Consider the following 13,733-nt stretch of genomic DNA (forward strand, 5'->3'; position numbering starts at 1 on the left):
TTAGGGAATTACAGATATTAAGGAATGCAGATAGGAAAAGTTACAGAAGTACTGACAGACTACGTAGATTCTCAATTGCAGGTTGCTCTGATCGTAACTTCACACGTTTGACTAAACATTCTGATTATTCATGACCAGTAAAGATTCATCCACTTGAAATACTCTGTAGGCTTTCTAAGTGTGGGTCCCCACCCATTTTCTTAATATTGTTAAGAATGTCCAACGCCAGTTATGACTGTAACTCGCAATGAAAAAAATACAAAAATGCTCATCTCATTTCAAGCCCATCTCAAGCCTTTATAATACACTTGCACTAACGCAGCAAGTTATATTGACCGAGATCTTCGGTTTAAAAAGAATATAATTTATTTAATATCTAACTGGAAGTGCATCACATGGGCAAACGGATCGTACAAATGAGAAGCCACGGGCAGATGACTACTTCAAAAACAGAATAAAGCAAATCGCAACATTGTAAAACACCATGCAAGGACACTTCGACTTTTCTACCTCTTGGCTTATTCTATTAGTTATTCATAAATACCATAAAACGACATGAGCTGTGATACCATTTTTCTCTTCAATTGCGAAAAAAAAGATATGTTTATCTTTAAAACACACATTGCTGTTTCACATTGCAGTAATCCAATTTACTGACACACGCCTACAATACAAAGACTCGGCCAGGTTACAGCATAGGGGATGTATGCGTCCAGGACAGGGGTTTTACTTTGCATCAGAGACCAACTTAAGGAAATAAAACTGATGTATTTTTGCACGGGATCTTGTAACCGCGGAGCTGCTCAATGCAGAAGGAGGGAGCAATGGAGAAAAACGGCGTTAGTAGGAGGGGAAGGGAAGATGGATGGCAAGTGTGCAGAGTAATTAAAATAAAGCAGGACCGAGCTCCAAATAAAAAACACGACCGGGGAAAAATACAGCCGTCACGATAACAACACACCGACATTCTACTACAGGAGCCACCAGCCCTGTGCAATAACCGCCAGATTTATACTGCTCGCTTCATTCGGGCCTCGGAGCATCTCCTTACCTTCTATCGCGAAAATCGCCGTGATCCGAGGTGACCGGTGAGAGTGTATTTTGTTTTAAATGGGGTGATAGAGGAAGGCGGCGGGGTTATTATTTTTCCACCCTCTAACCCCGCCTATCTAATACACACAAGATGACATGGGTGCGGCGTCCACCGCGGCTCCAGCGGAAAAAGCTAGGCGGACGGCAAATGCAGAGACGACGGCCCGTGCAGCATGGGGCTCTCTCATTGGACCGGTAAAGGCAGGGGGGGTGGGGTGATGCGCCAGCGTCATTGGCCGCGGCAGGGACGGGCTCACCTCTTACGCGCGAGGCGGAGTACCCAACCCTCCATCCGCGCGCAAGACCAGCTACAACGAGCTATTGCGCACGCGCGTCGCCGACAACCATCGGGCGCGTGCTCCGCATGACCGACGGTCGAGCACGCGCCATCCGTGGTTTAAATTTGCATTTGGCGCTAATAAAATTGCCTTGGTTTCATTGGGAAGAAAACGTAGGTAAGTTTGGACCGTTTGTTCAGACCAGCTAATACTCAATTAATAGATAGATACTTTATTCATATTCATTTAAAATGTTAATATTTCCCAGGGCACCAAGGAAACTTGTATGCCCCTCTTCAAAATAGAATGACAATCAGCTTTAATATTGACATATGTCATGAAATTTGTTTCTTTTGTGGCAGCGGTACAGTGCAATAGATAAAAAGTAACTACAACGTAAACAGATAAATAATAGACGGGAAGAAGTTGGTCCTAAAATATTAACTGTGGGTCTTCAGACCCCTGACCTCCTACGTGATGGTAATGAGCAGAAGAGGGCATAGACCATCAGTCATAGGAGTAGAATCAGGCCATTTGGCCCATCAAGTCTGTTCCGCCATTCTATCATAGCAGATCCTTTTTTCCCCTCCACAGCCCCACTCCATGGCCTTTTTCCTGTAAATTTTGATGCCATGTCCAATCAAGAACCTATCCATCTCTGCCTTAAATACACCCAACAACTTGGCCTCCACAGTTGCCTGTGGTAACAAATTCCACAAATTCACCACCCTCTGGCTAAAGAAATTTCTCCGTATCTCTTTTAAATGAACACACCTCTATTCTGAGGCTGTGCCCTCTTGTCCTCGACTCCCCCACTGTGGGAAACATCATTTCCACATCTACTCTGTCTAGGCCTTTCAACATTTGAAGGTTTCAATAAGATTCCCCCCCCCCCCAAACATACCAGTGAGGACAGGCCCAGAGTCATCAAACATTCCTCATATGATAACCCTTTCATTCCATTAATCATCCTTGTAAACCTCCTCTGAACCTTCTCGAATGCCAGCATATCTTCCCTTAGATGAGGGGCCCAAAATTGTTCACAATACTCAAAGTGAGGCATTACCAGCAGAGTAATCACATCCTCAGCATCACATCCCTGCATTTATATTCTAGTCCTCTTGAAATGAATGCAAACATTATATTTGCTTTCCTCACCATGACTTGACCTGCAAGTTAACTTTTAAGGTGTTCTGCACAATTACTCCCAAAGCCCTTTGCATCTCAGATTTTTAGATTTTCTCTTGGTTTAGAAAATAGTCTACATTTTTATTTCATCTACCAAAGTGTATGACCATTCATTTTTCAACATTGTATTTCATTTGCCACTTTCCTGCTCATTCTCCTCATCCATCTATATTTCTGCAGCCTTCCTGTTTCCTCAACATTACCTTTCCCTCCACCAATCTTAATATTACCTGCAAACTTGGCAACAAAGCCATCTATTCCATCATCTAAATCATTGATATACAGCAGAAAAGAAAAGCGATCCCACACCAACCCCTGCGGAACACCACTAGTTACGGGCAGCCAACCAGAAAAGGATCCTTTTATTCCCATCCACTGCCTCCTACCAATCTGCCAAATGTTCTCTCTGTGCTAATAACTTTCTTATAATACCATAGAACATAGAATAGTACAGCACATTACAGGCCCTTCAGCCCACAATGTTGAGCTGACCCTCAAACCCTGCCTCCCATATAACCCCCCCACCTTAAATTCCTCCATATACCTGTCTAGTAGTCTCATAAACTTCACTGGTGTATCTGCCTCCACCACTGACTCAGGCAGTGCATTCCACGCACCAACCACTCTCTGAGTGAAAAACCTTCCTCTAATATCCCCCTTGAAATTCCCTCCCCTTCTTCATTGATAACCGCTTCGCTTCTTTTCAACAGCTCTCTGTTAAGTTCAACCTGCCTAACGCTCACTTTTTCAGATATCTCCAAATCCAACACTTTACTGCTCCTTTAATTCCTAACTTTCCTGAAATGCCTGTGAAAAATGCTATGGACCTATTTCTCTCCATTAATCCACTAGGTAAAGGTTTAATTTCAATTATCCAAGATAAACTAGCAGCCTTACGACGAGCCCCTGTGGATAAAATTAAAATGGCCTGGGAACAGGATTTAAATATCTCCTTATCCGAGGAGAGCTGGGACTCAGTTCTCAAATCGGTTAACTCAACCTCTCTTTGTGCTCGCCATTGTCTCTTACAGTTTAAGATTGTTCATAGAGCCCATATGTCTAAATCTAAACTATCTCGATTCTACCCTGGCATTAGTCCGCTCTGTGATAAATGCAAGAGGGGCGTGGCCTCTCTCATCCATATGTACTGGCTCTGTTCTATGTTACGTACCCGTGACACGTGACAGTGGTACCCTTGTCACGTGACTGGGGTTGAAGTTATACTGGACATGAGGTAATGGTGGAGTGATGTCATTTTCCCGCCAGTAGAGGTCATGTGACAGATTTTTTCTACAGGGTATAAAAGGAAGACCCACCCTGTCAGGTGGGGCAGTTCGTGGCTGGATTTGCCAAAATGACTTCATGTTACTGTGTGATTTAATGTGATGACGCAGTTTAGTTAAAAATGAAGTTTTATATAATGCCTAAAGTTTAAAAGGTCAGAGCCAACGGTTTCTTTGCTAATGGAGAGTGAAGTTTGGAAGACAAATCGAGAAGAATCGATTTTCGATGGATTGACTTCGACCTTGTGTGATCCTCATTCGGAAGGATTTCGTTTACTATTCTCACGATAGTCTCCGCTGGAAAAAGTGGGAGATTGAGAATATTGTGGAAGGAAGGTCAGTCACTTTAAGTTGTTATATTTAATAAAATTCGACGTGGGAGTTCGACGCTGGGAATCGAAGGACATCGACGTGGAAGAGAATTTACATCGCTTTAAAAAGTCTCTCCTTTTAAGAGTACCGTGAGCTTTTGAACTGTCGGCATATCGTTTTAAAGCCTGTTTTCTTTCGGCATACCGTTTTAACGAACTGAGTTCTTTTCAATACCGCTTTGAAGACTGTTTGGGACTGCAACGCTATTAAGGACTGTTTGAGCAGCTGAGCTCGGATCATTGTTTGGGTTTGTTTACATTTGAAGGGGGTTAGTTATCAGTGTTTAATAAACGTGTTATTTGTTATAAAACCCTTCGTCTAACTCATCTATAATTATTGTTGCCTGAATACGTAACACCTAGCTTGGAGAAATTCTGGAAAGATGTCTTCACTACACTATCGGGTATTCTGAATCAGCACCTAGAACCTAACCCCTTAATTGCTCTGTTCGGTTTTTGGGGCGAGACAGATTTATGTCTGGGTCCGACCAAATGCCGAATACTATCCTTTGCCTCTCTCCTGGCGAGATGCTTGATCCTCCTTAGATGGAGAGATGTTGCCCCGCCCACTCATGCGCAATGGCTTAACAACATTATGGCCTGCTTGGACCTCGAAAAAATTCATTATTCAGTTCTCAATTCGGATTTAAAGTTCCATAAGATCTGGGGGCCTTTTATCGAGTACTTTCATAACCTTCCTCTTGACTAGGGTTTTTTTTTCTTTTCGGTCCCTTGCTTTCAGCTCCCTTTTTTTTTCTGGTAGTAGGCATTATTATCCTCTGTTGCTAAGTGTATTCACAGTCTGGGAGTTTGACTGTCCGGACTTATACTCTCTATATTGTGTGGTGGTTGGTCTGGAATTGTTTTTTTTTCTTGTGTTGTGGGGTTTGGGGAGGACACTAAGCTCACTTGTCTTTAATTTAGGTGCTTTTTTGTTAAATTCTCTTCCTCTGTAGCATATTGTTATTGTATGCTTAACCTTGCTCTGTATTAATGCTCCTCATTGGGATTTGGGGTTTTTAATTTTGTAAAATGTTTTGAAAAACTAATTAAAAAATTTGTAAAAAAAAAAAAAATCCCTCCCCTTAAAGCCATGTCCTCTTGTACTGAGCAGTGGTGCCCTGGGGAAGAGGCGCTGGCTGTCCACTCTGTCTATTCCTCTTAATATCTTGTATACCTCTATCATGTCTCCTCTCATCCTCCTCCTCTCCAAAGAGTAAAACCCTAGCTCCCTTAATCTCTGATCATAATCCATACTCTCTAAACCAGGCAGCATCCTGGTAAATCTCCTCTGTACCCTTTCCAATGCTTCCACATCCTTCCTATAGTGAGGTGACCAGAACTGGACGCAGTACTCCAAGTGTGGCCTAACTAGAGTTTTATAGAGCTGCATCATTACATCACGTCTCTTAAACTCTATCCCTCGACTTGTGAAAGCTAACACCCCATAAGTTTTCTTAACTACCCTATCTACCTGTGAGGCAACTTTCAGGGATCTGTGGACATGTACCCCCAGAACCCCCTGCTCCTCCACACTACCAAGTATCCTGCCATTTACTTTGTACTCTGCCTTGGAGTTTGTCCTTCCAAAGTGTACCACCTCACACTTCTCCGGGTTGAACTCCATCTGCCACTTCTCAGCCCACTTCTGCATGCTATCAATGTCTCTCTGCAATCTTCGACAATCCTCTACACTATCTACAACACCACCAACCTTTGTGTCGTCTGCAAACTTGCCAACCCACCCTTCTACCCCAATATCCAGGTTGTTAATAAAAATCACAAAAAGTAGAGGTCCCAGAACAGATCCTTGTGGGACACCACTAGTCACAACCCTCCAATCTGAATGTATTCCCTCCACCACGACCCTCTGCCTTCTGCAGGCAAGCCAATTCTGAATCCACCTGGCCAAACTTCCCTGGATCCCATGCCTTCTGACTTTCTGATTAAGCCTACCGTATGGAACCTTGTCAAATGCCTTACTAAAATCCATGTAGATCACATCCACTGCACTACCCTCATCTATATGCCTGGTCACCTCCTCAAAAAACTCTATCAGGCTTGCTAGGCATGATCTGCCCTTCACAAAGCCATGCTGACTGTCCCTGATCAGACCATGATTCTCTAAATGCCCATAGATCCTATCTCTAAGAATCTTTTCCAACAGCTTTCCCACCACAGATGTAAGGCTCACTGGTCTATAATTACCTGGACTATCCCTACTACCTTTTTTGAACAAGGGGACAACATTCGCCTCCCTCCAACCTTCCGGTACCATTCCCGTGGACAACGAGAACATAAAGCTACTAGCCAGAGGTTCAGCAATCTCTTCCCTTGCCTCGTGGAGCAGCCTGGGGAATATTCCATCAGGCCCCAGGGACTTAACCGTCCTAATGTATTTTAACAACCCCAACACTACCTTAATATTAACATGTTCCAGAACATCAACCTCACTCATATTGTCCTCACCGTCATCAAGTTCCCTCTCAGTGGTGAATACTGAAGAGAAGTATTCATTGAGGACCTCGCTCACTTCTGCAGCCTCCAGGCACATCTTCCCACTTTTATCTCTAATCGGTCCTACCTTCACTCCTGCCATCCTTTTGTTCTTCACATAATTGAAGAATGCCTTGGGGTTTTCCTTTACCCTACTCGCCAAGGCCTTCTCATGCCCCCTTCTTGCTCTTCTCAGCCCCTTCTTAAGCTCCTTTCTTGCTACCCTATATTCCTCAATAGACCCATCTGATCCTTGCTTCCTAAACCTCATGTATGCTGTCTTCTTCCACCTGACCAGATTTTCCACTTCACTTGTCACCCATGGTTCCTTCACCCTACCATTCTTTATCTTCCTCACCGGGACAAATGTATCCCTAACATCCTTCAAGAGATCTTTAAACATCGACCACATGTCCATAGTACATTTCCCTGCAAAAACATCATCCCAATTCACACCCGCAAGTTCTAGCCTTATAGCCTCATAATTTGCCCTTCCCCAATTAAAAATTTTCCTGTCCTCTCTGATTCTATCCTTTTCCATGATAATGCTAAAGGTCAGGGAGCGGTGATCACTGTCCCCCAGATGCTCACCCACTTACAGATCTGTGACCTGACCCAGTTCATTACCTAATACTAGATCCAGTATGGCATTCCCCCTAGTCGGCCTCTCAACATACTGTGACAGGAATCCATCCTGGACACACTTAACAAACTCTGCCCCATCTAAACCCTTGGAACTAATCAAGTGCCAATCAATATTAGGGAAGTTAAAGTCACCCATGATAACAACCCTGTTATTTTTGCACCTTTCCAAATTCTGCCTCCCAATCTGCTCCTCAGTATCTCTGCTGCTACCAGGGGGCTATAGAATACCCCCAGTAGAGTAACTGCTCCTTTCCTGTTCCTGACTTCCACCCATACTGACTCAAAAGAGGATCCTGCTACATTACCCACCCTTTCTGCAGCTGTAATAGTATCCCTGACCAGTAATGTCACCCCTCCTCCCCTTTTTCCCCCCTGTCTATCCCTTTTAAAGCACTGAAATCCAGGAATATTGAGAATCCATTCCTGCCCTGGTGCCAGCCAAGTCTCCGCAACGGCCACTACATCATAATTCCATGTATGTATCCAAGCTCTCAGTTCATCACCTTTGTTCCTGATGCTTCTTGCATTGAAGTACACACACTTTAGCCTTTCTATCTTACTACCTTTATACCCTTTATTCTGCTGCTCTTTCCTCAAAGCCTCTCTATATGTTAGATCTGGCTTTACTCCATGCACTTCTTTCACTGCTCTATCGCTCCTGGTCCCATCCCCCTTGCAAATTAGTTTAAACCCTCCCGAACCATGCTAGCAAACCTACCAGCAAGGATATTGCTCCCCCTTGAGTTCAGGTGCAACCCATCCAATCTGTACAGGTCTCACCTTCCCCAGAAGAGATCCCAATGGTCCAAAAATCTAAAACCCTGCCCCCTGCACCAACTCCTCAGCCACGCATTCAACTGCCATCTCCTCCAATTCTTACCATCACTATCACGTAGTACTGGCAGCAATCCTGAGAACGCCACCCTTGAGGTCCTGTTCTTCAGCCTTCTGCCTAATTCCCAAAACTCACACTTCAGGACCTCATCCCTCTTCCTTCCTATGTCGTTGGTCCCAACATGTATCAGGACTTCTGGTTGCTTTCCCTCTCGTACCAGGATGTCATGCACCCGGGAGGCAACAAACCATGCGGGTTTCCTTCTCATGTCCACAAAATCTCCTGTCTGCTTCCCTGACTATAGAGTCTCCAATGACGACAGCTCTCCTCTTCTCTGTCCCATCCTTCTGCACCACAGGGTCAGACTCAGTGCCAGAGGCCCTGCCACCGTGGCTCACATCTGGTCGGTCGTCCTCACCAACAGCATCCAGGATGGTAAACTTATTATTCAGGGGAATGGCTACAGGGGTGCTCTGCACTACCTGTCTACTCTCCTTCGCTTTCCATGGGTTCTTAACTTGATAAGCAGCCTCGTGTGGCACCTTGTCAACGGCATTCTGAAAATCCAAATATACAACATCCACTGCATCCCCTTTATCAGTCCTGCTTGAAATCTCCTTAAAGAATTCCAATAGGGTTCTTCAGGCAAGATTTTTCCTGAAGAAAACCATGCTGACTTTGTCCTATCTTGTCCTATGTCACCAAGAACTCCATAACCTTATTCTTAACAATTGACTTCAACATCTTCCCAACCACTGAGGTCAGGCTAGCTGGTATATAATTTCCTTTCTGCTGCTTTCCTCCTTTCTTAAAGAGTAAAATAACATTTGCAATTTTCCAGTCTTCCGGAACCATGCCACAATCTAATGATTCTTGAAAGATCATTACTAATGCTTCCACAATCTCTATTGCTATCTCTTCTAGAACCCTAGGGTGCAGTTCATCTGGCCTGGGTGATTTATATACCTCCAGGTCTTTCAGCTTTTTGAGCACCTTCTCCCTTATAAAAGTAACTGCACTCACCTCTCTTCTCTCACACCCTTCAACATCTGGCACACTGCTAGTGTCTTCCACAGTGAAGACTGATGCACAATATTCATTTAGCTTATCTGCCATCTCCTTGTCCCCCGTTATTATTTCTCCAGCATCATTTTACAGCAGTCCAATATCTACTCCCATATCTCTTTTATTTTTAATGCACTTGAAAAAGCTTTTTCTATCCACCTTGAAATTGTTATGTTCTGGATTGTGAAGGACTTTAAAGTTGGATAAAAGTAAGAGATTCTGCAGATGCATCTATGGAAATGAATAAACAGTCAATGATTCGGGGTGAGACCTTTTTTCAGAATGATGGATGCCATATTTTTGGGACACTACTTCTTGAAGATTGCCTCAGTGGTGGGAAAGGATGTGCCTGTGATGGAACTGACTGAATCTACAACCATCTTGCAATCCTGTGCATTAGAGCTTCTATATAAGGTTATAATGCAAAGTCAGAATGCTCTCCACTGTACATCTGTAGAAATTTGCAAATCTTTGGTGACATACCAAATACTCCAACTTCAGAACATACAGGGGTATCTGGTTCAGCACCTCATCCAAAATATGACATCACTAGCAGTAAGGTGCTTCTTTCCACTAGACCTACCTGAATTTTATAATCAAGATGTGACTTTGAACCAACAAGCATCTACCTTCAAATTGAAACACTTTTGAATATAATTTATTGCCAAGCCTGCTTTTTGGGATGTGTCTCTTCTCCAGAACTTAGAGTTCTCATTATCCAAATGTCTGGAGTATCTGGAAATTATATGCATGGGGACCACATAGGGTTTCAGATGAGCTTGCCTACTTTGACATATCTGCAGCAGCAGTTGTTGAATAACCATCATGAATGACATTTCATACTGGGGCCATTAAATATAGTAAGATGTTCACAGTTTGCCAGACAGAAGCATTTCACCAGGTAATATATAATGTCATGTATTGCCTGTATGTCATTATGTTAATCTTTAAGATAGCAAGACAACAAACCAGTAGAACGATCACCCTTAAGGGGTTGTCTATTGGATCTGTGATGTTTGGGTGGATTCTCTTAATGGAGAATGCCTGTGCATGACTTTGTTTAACATGGGGAAGCTGATGAACGGACAGCACCACACAGTCCTTGACAGATCGGCGTCAGGGTCAAGTAGCTTGAAATGCAAAACTACTGAGGACCTTTCACTGCTGTGTCTTCCTCCATCTTCACTACTGTTGTGATTTTTCATCATCTTCCACCTTCTCCACCTCTGAGGTCTTGGTTGGATCACTCTTTGTCTGAAGCCACTCTTGACCTTACTGCCACAGGTGAGCCTATCAGGAGCTAGGTGCCATCTGGCTAAACTCCAGACAGCACCGATCTCAGGAGCTCATAAGCCTCTGCACAATGATGTGATGATCCTTAGAATAGTACAACAGAGGAACAGGCCCACTGTGTCTTTGCCTTATGCAAAATTAAACAAATCCCATCTACCTACATGAACCTTATCCCTTCATTCCTTTCATGTTCATGTATCTGTAAGTTCCTCTTAAATGCTGCTATCAGTATCAGTATTACAGTGGAGTAAAGGGAATTACAGAAGCATGAGCGAGGAGTTGGCCAGAATTGATTGGAAAAGAACACTGATGGCAGAGAAGCAATGGCTAGAATTTCTGGAAGCAACTGAGAAGTAACACGCTGTAAGGTTTCACTGCTAAGGCTAATGTAATGGCTTCTATGTAATGGTTCACTGCTAATGTAATGGTTTCTCTGTAGCAGCAATGTTTGGCTTATGGCTAGAGATATCAGGGCTTTGGAATGCAGGGGTTAGCCAATGAGGAAACGTTGTTCTTGTGTGTCTGGAAATCGAACAAATGAACGAACAGCGAGCTCCAACAATGCGCAATAGACTTTTTCCTTAAAATGAGCCCTTTTACTTTTTATTTTCTTTACTAACCCTCTATCCAGATTAAGATTTATAAAGTTCAGTCATTTAATTGCATATGGTGTACTGTCTGATATTTTGCGGTGCGGATTTGTAACTGGCAACACATCACGCAGCATGCACACAAACGGGATTTCTCAGTTTGGTGGGACCAGAAGTTGTTTTCCCCAGACAAACACGTGCTGGCTGAGCCTGAGAGTTACATGTATATATTCCAAAGAGGAAGAAGGCACAACCATAGCTAACAAGAAAAATCAAAGCCAAGATAAAAGCCAAAAAGAGGGCATATAGAACAAAGATTAGTGGGAAGTGAAAAGATTGGGAAACTTTTGAAAACCAATAGAAGGCAACTAAAAAAGTCATTAAGGTAAAGATGGAATATGAAAGTAAAATAATATTAAAGAGGATATCAAAAGTTTCTTCAGATACATAAAGTGTAAAAGCAAGGTGAAAGTGGATATCAGACCTCTGGAAAACAATGCTGGAGAGTTAGTAATGGGGGACAAAAAAATAGCGGACAAATTGAATAAGTATTTTGCATCAGTCTTCACTGTGGAAGACACTAACAGTATGTTCCAGGTGTCAGGGGGCATTGAGTGTGTGAAGTTACAATAACTAAACAGAAGATTCTTGGGAAATTGAAAGGTTTGCAGGTAGTTAAGTCACCTGGACCACCCCACCAGCCTCCATGCACAGCACATAATTCTTCTTAACTTCTGCCATCTCCTAAGGGATCCAAGCACATCGTTCTCTCCCCTTCCTCCCCCCCCCCCCCACTTTCTGCGGGGATCACTTCCTATGTGACTCCCTTGATCATTCGTCCCTTCCCAGTGATCTCCCTCTTGGCCCTTATCCTTGCAAGCGGAACAAGTGCTACACCTCCCTACATCCTTGCTCACTACCATTCAGGGCTCCAAGCAGTCCTTCCAGGTGAGGCAACACTTCACCGTGAGTCTGTTGTGGTCACTTACTGTATCTGGTGCTCCTGGTGTGGTCTGTATATCGGTGAGACCTGATGTAGATTGGGAGAGCGTTTTGTCGTGCACCCAGAAAAAGCAGGGTCTCCCAGAGGCCACCCATTTTAATTCCACTTCCCATTCCCATTCTGACATGTCACTCCATGGTCTCCTCGACTGTCACAATGAAGCCACACTCAGGTTGGAGGAGCAACACCTTACATATGGTCTGGGTAGCCTCCAACCTTTTGGCATGAACATCGATTTCTCAATCTTCCAGTAATATTTCTCCCCCCCCACCTGACCCATTTCCATTTTCTTCTCTCACCTTATCTCCTTTCTGACCATCACCTCCAACTGGTGCTCCTCCCCCTGTTCTTTCTTCCATTGCTTCTGTCCTCTCCTGTCAGACTCCCCACTCTCCAGCCCTTTATCTTTTCACCAATCGACTTCCTAGCTCTTTACTTCACTTCTCCCCACTTCCCAGTTTCATCTATCACCAGTGTTTCTTCATCCTTTCCCCCCACCTAACTCCTACACTCATCTTTTTTTCTCCAGTCCTGATAAAGAGTCTCAGTCCAGAACCTGGACTGTGCTCTTTTAGGAGAATGGGCAAAGAAATGGCAGATGGAACACAGTGGTGGGAAGTGTACGGTCATGCATTTTGGTAGAAGAAATGAAAGGGTTGACTATTTTCTAAATGGAGAGAAAATACAAAATAACTGAGACACAAAGGGACTTGGGAGTCCTTGTGCAGGATTCCTTAAAAGTTAATTTGCAGGTTGATTCAGTGGTGAGGAAGGCAAATAAAACGTTAGCATTCATTTCAAGAGGACTAGAATATAAAAGCTAGGATGTACTGTTGAGACTTAATAAAGCACTGATGAGGTCTCACTTGGAGTACTGTGAGCAGTTTTGGGCTCCTTATCTTAGAGAGGATGTGCTGAAACTGGAGAGGGTTCAAAGAATGGTCATGATTCCAGGATTAAATGGCTTGTCATGTGAAAAGCATTTGATAGCTCTGGGCTTGTATTCACTAGAATGCAGAAGAATCAGAGGTGACCTCATTAAAACCTATCGAATGGTGAAAGGCCTTGATGGAATGATGGAGATCTATTACATACTGTTTCTTTGCCCTCCTGTTTTCTCTCTTAAGAATGTAGTTAATCATTTTATATCATCTAGAGATTGATTCATTCCCAACCTCCTAAACCCAATGTATACTTCCTCCTTCTCCTTGAGCCTCAATATCTCCAAGGTTCCTTAAACTTACTAGTTTATCAAACACGCTAATAGAAACATACTACTCCTGGACTCCATATCATACAGTTAAGAGCTTCCCACTTGTTGTTTATTCCTTTCCCTTCAAATAGGCTGACCCAGTTGACACCTGTGTACGTGACAATAAATATGATTTCAACGTTGAGGGGCCAAATGTCTTTTCCCTATTTCTAATGAGAGTAAAAGATCTTCTCAAGACCTAACATAGACATAGTAAAACATAAGACCTCCTTCCATTTGTTTGAACCTTTACTATCTGTGGGTTTGCATCATTTTTGCCCAGAATCGAACATGGCAGTGCTACTAACTTCTCTGCACATTTTGTGTTGTCTGCTTTCTCTT

The 13,733-nt window shown here is 43.4% G+C and overlaps 1 protein-coding gene across 14 annotated transcripts in view; it reads right to left on the minus strand.

The window, feature by feature from the left end:
* The window catches only part of add1 (adducin 1 (alpha)), a 174,075-nt gene extending 172,773 nt beyond the window's left edge, over positions 1-1,302 (minus strand). For 4 of the 14 annotated variants that reach the window (XM_073047915.1, XM_073047914.1, XM_073047927.1 and 1 more), the window contains exon 1: positions 1,052-1,299. The gene's annotated coding sequence lies outside the window, so the exon portion shown is untranslated. Of the gene's footprint in view, positions 1-1,051 lie in introns of all 14 variants that reach the window. The other 10 variants (XM_073047919.1, XM_073047916.1, XM_073047924.1 and 7 more) reach the window with 5 other exon arrangements.
* Between the last annotated feature and the right edge of the window lie 12,431 nt (positions 1,303-13,733).

The sequence above is a fragment of the Hemitrygon akajei genome, chromosome 6 (genome assembly GCF_048418815.1).
Source record: "Hemitrygon akajei chromosome 6, sHemAka1.3, whole genome shotgun sequence".
NCBI lineage: Eukaryota > Metazoa > Chordata > Chondrichthyes > Myliobatiformes > Dasyatidae > Hemitrygon > Hemitrygon akajei.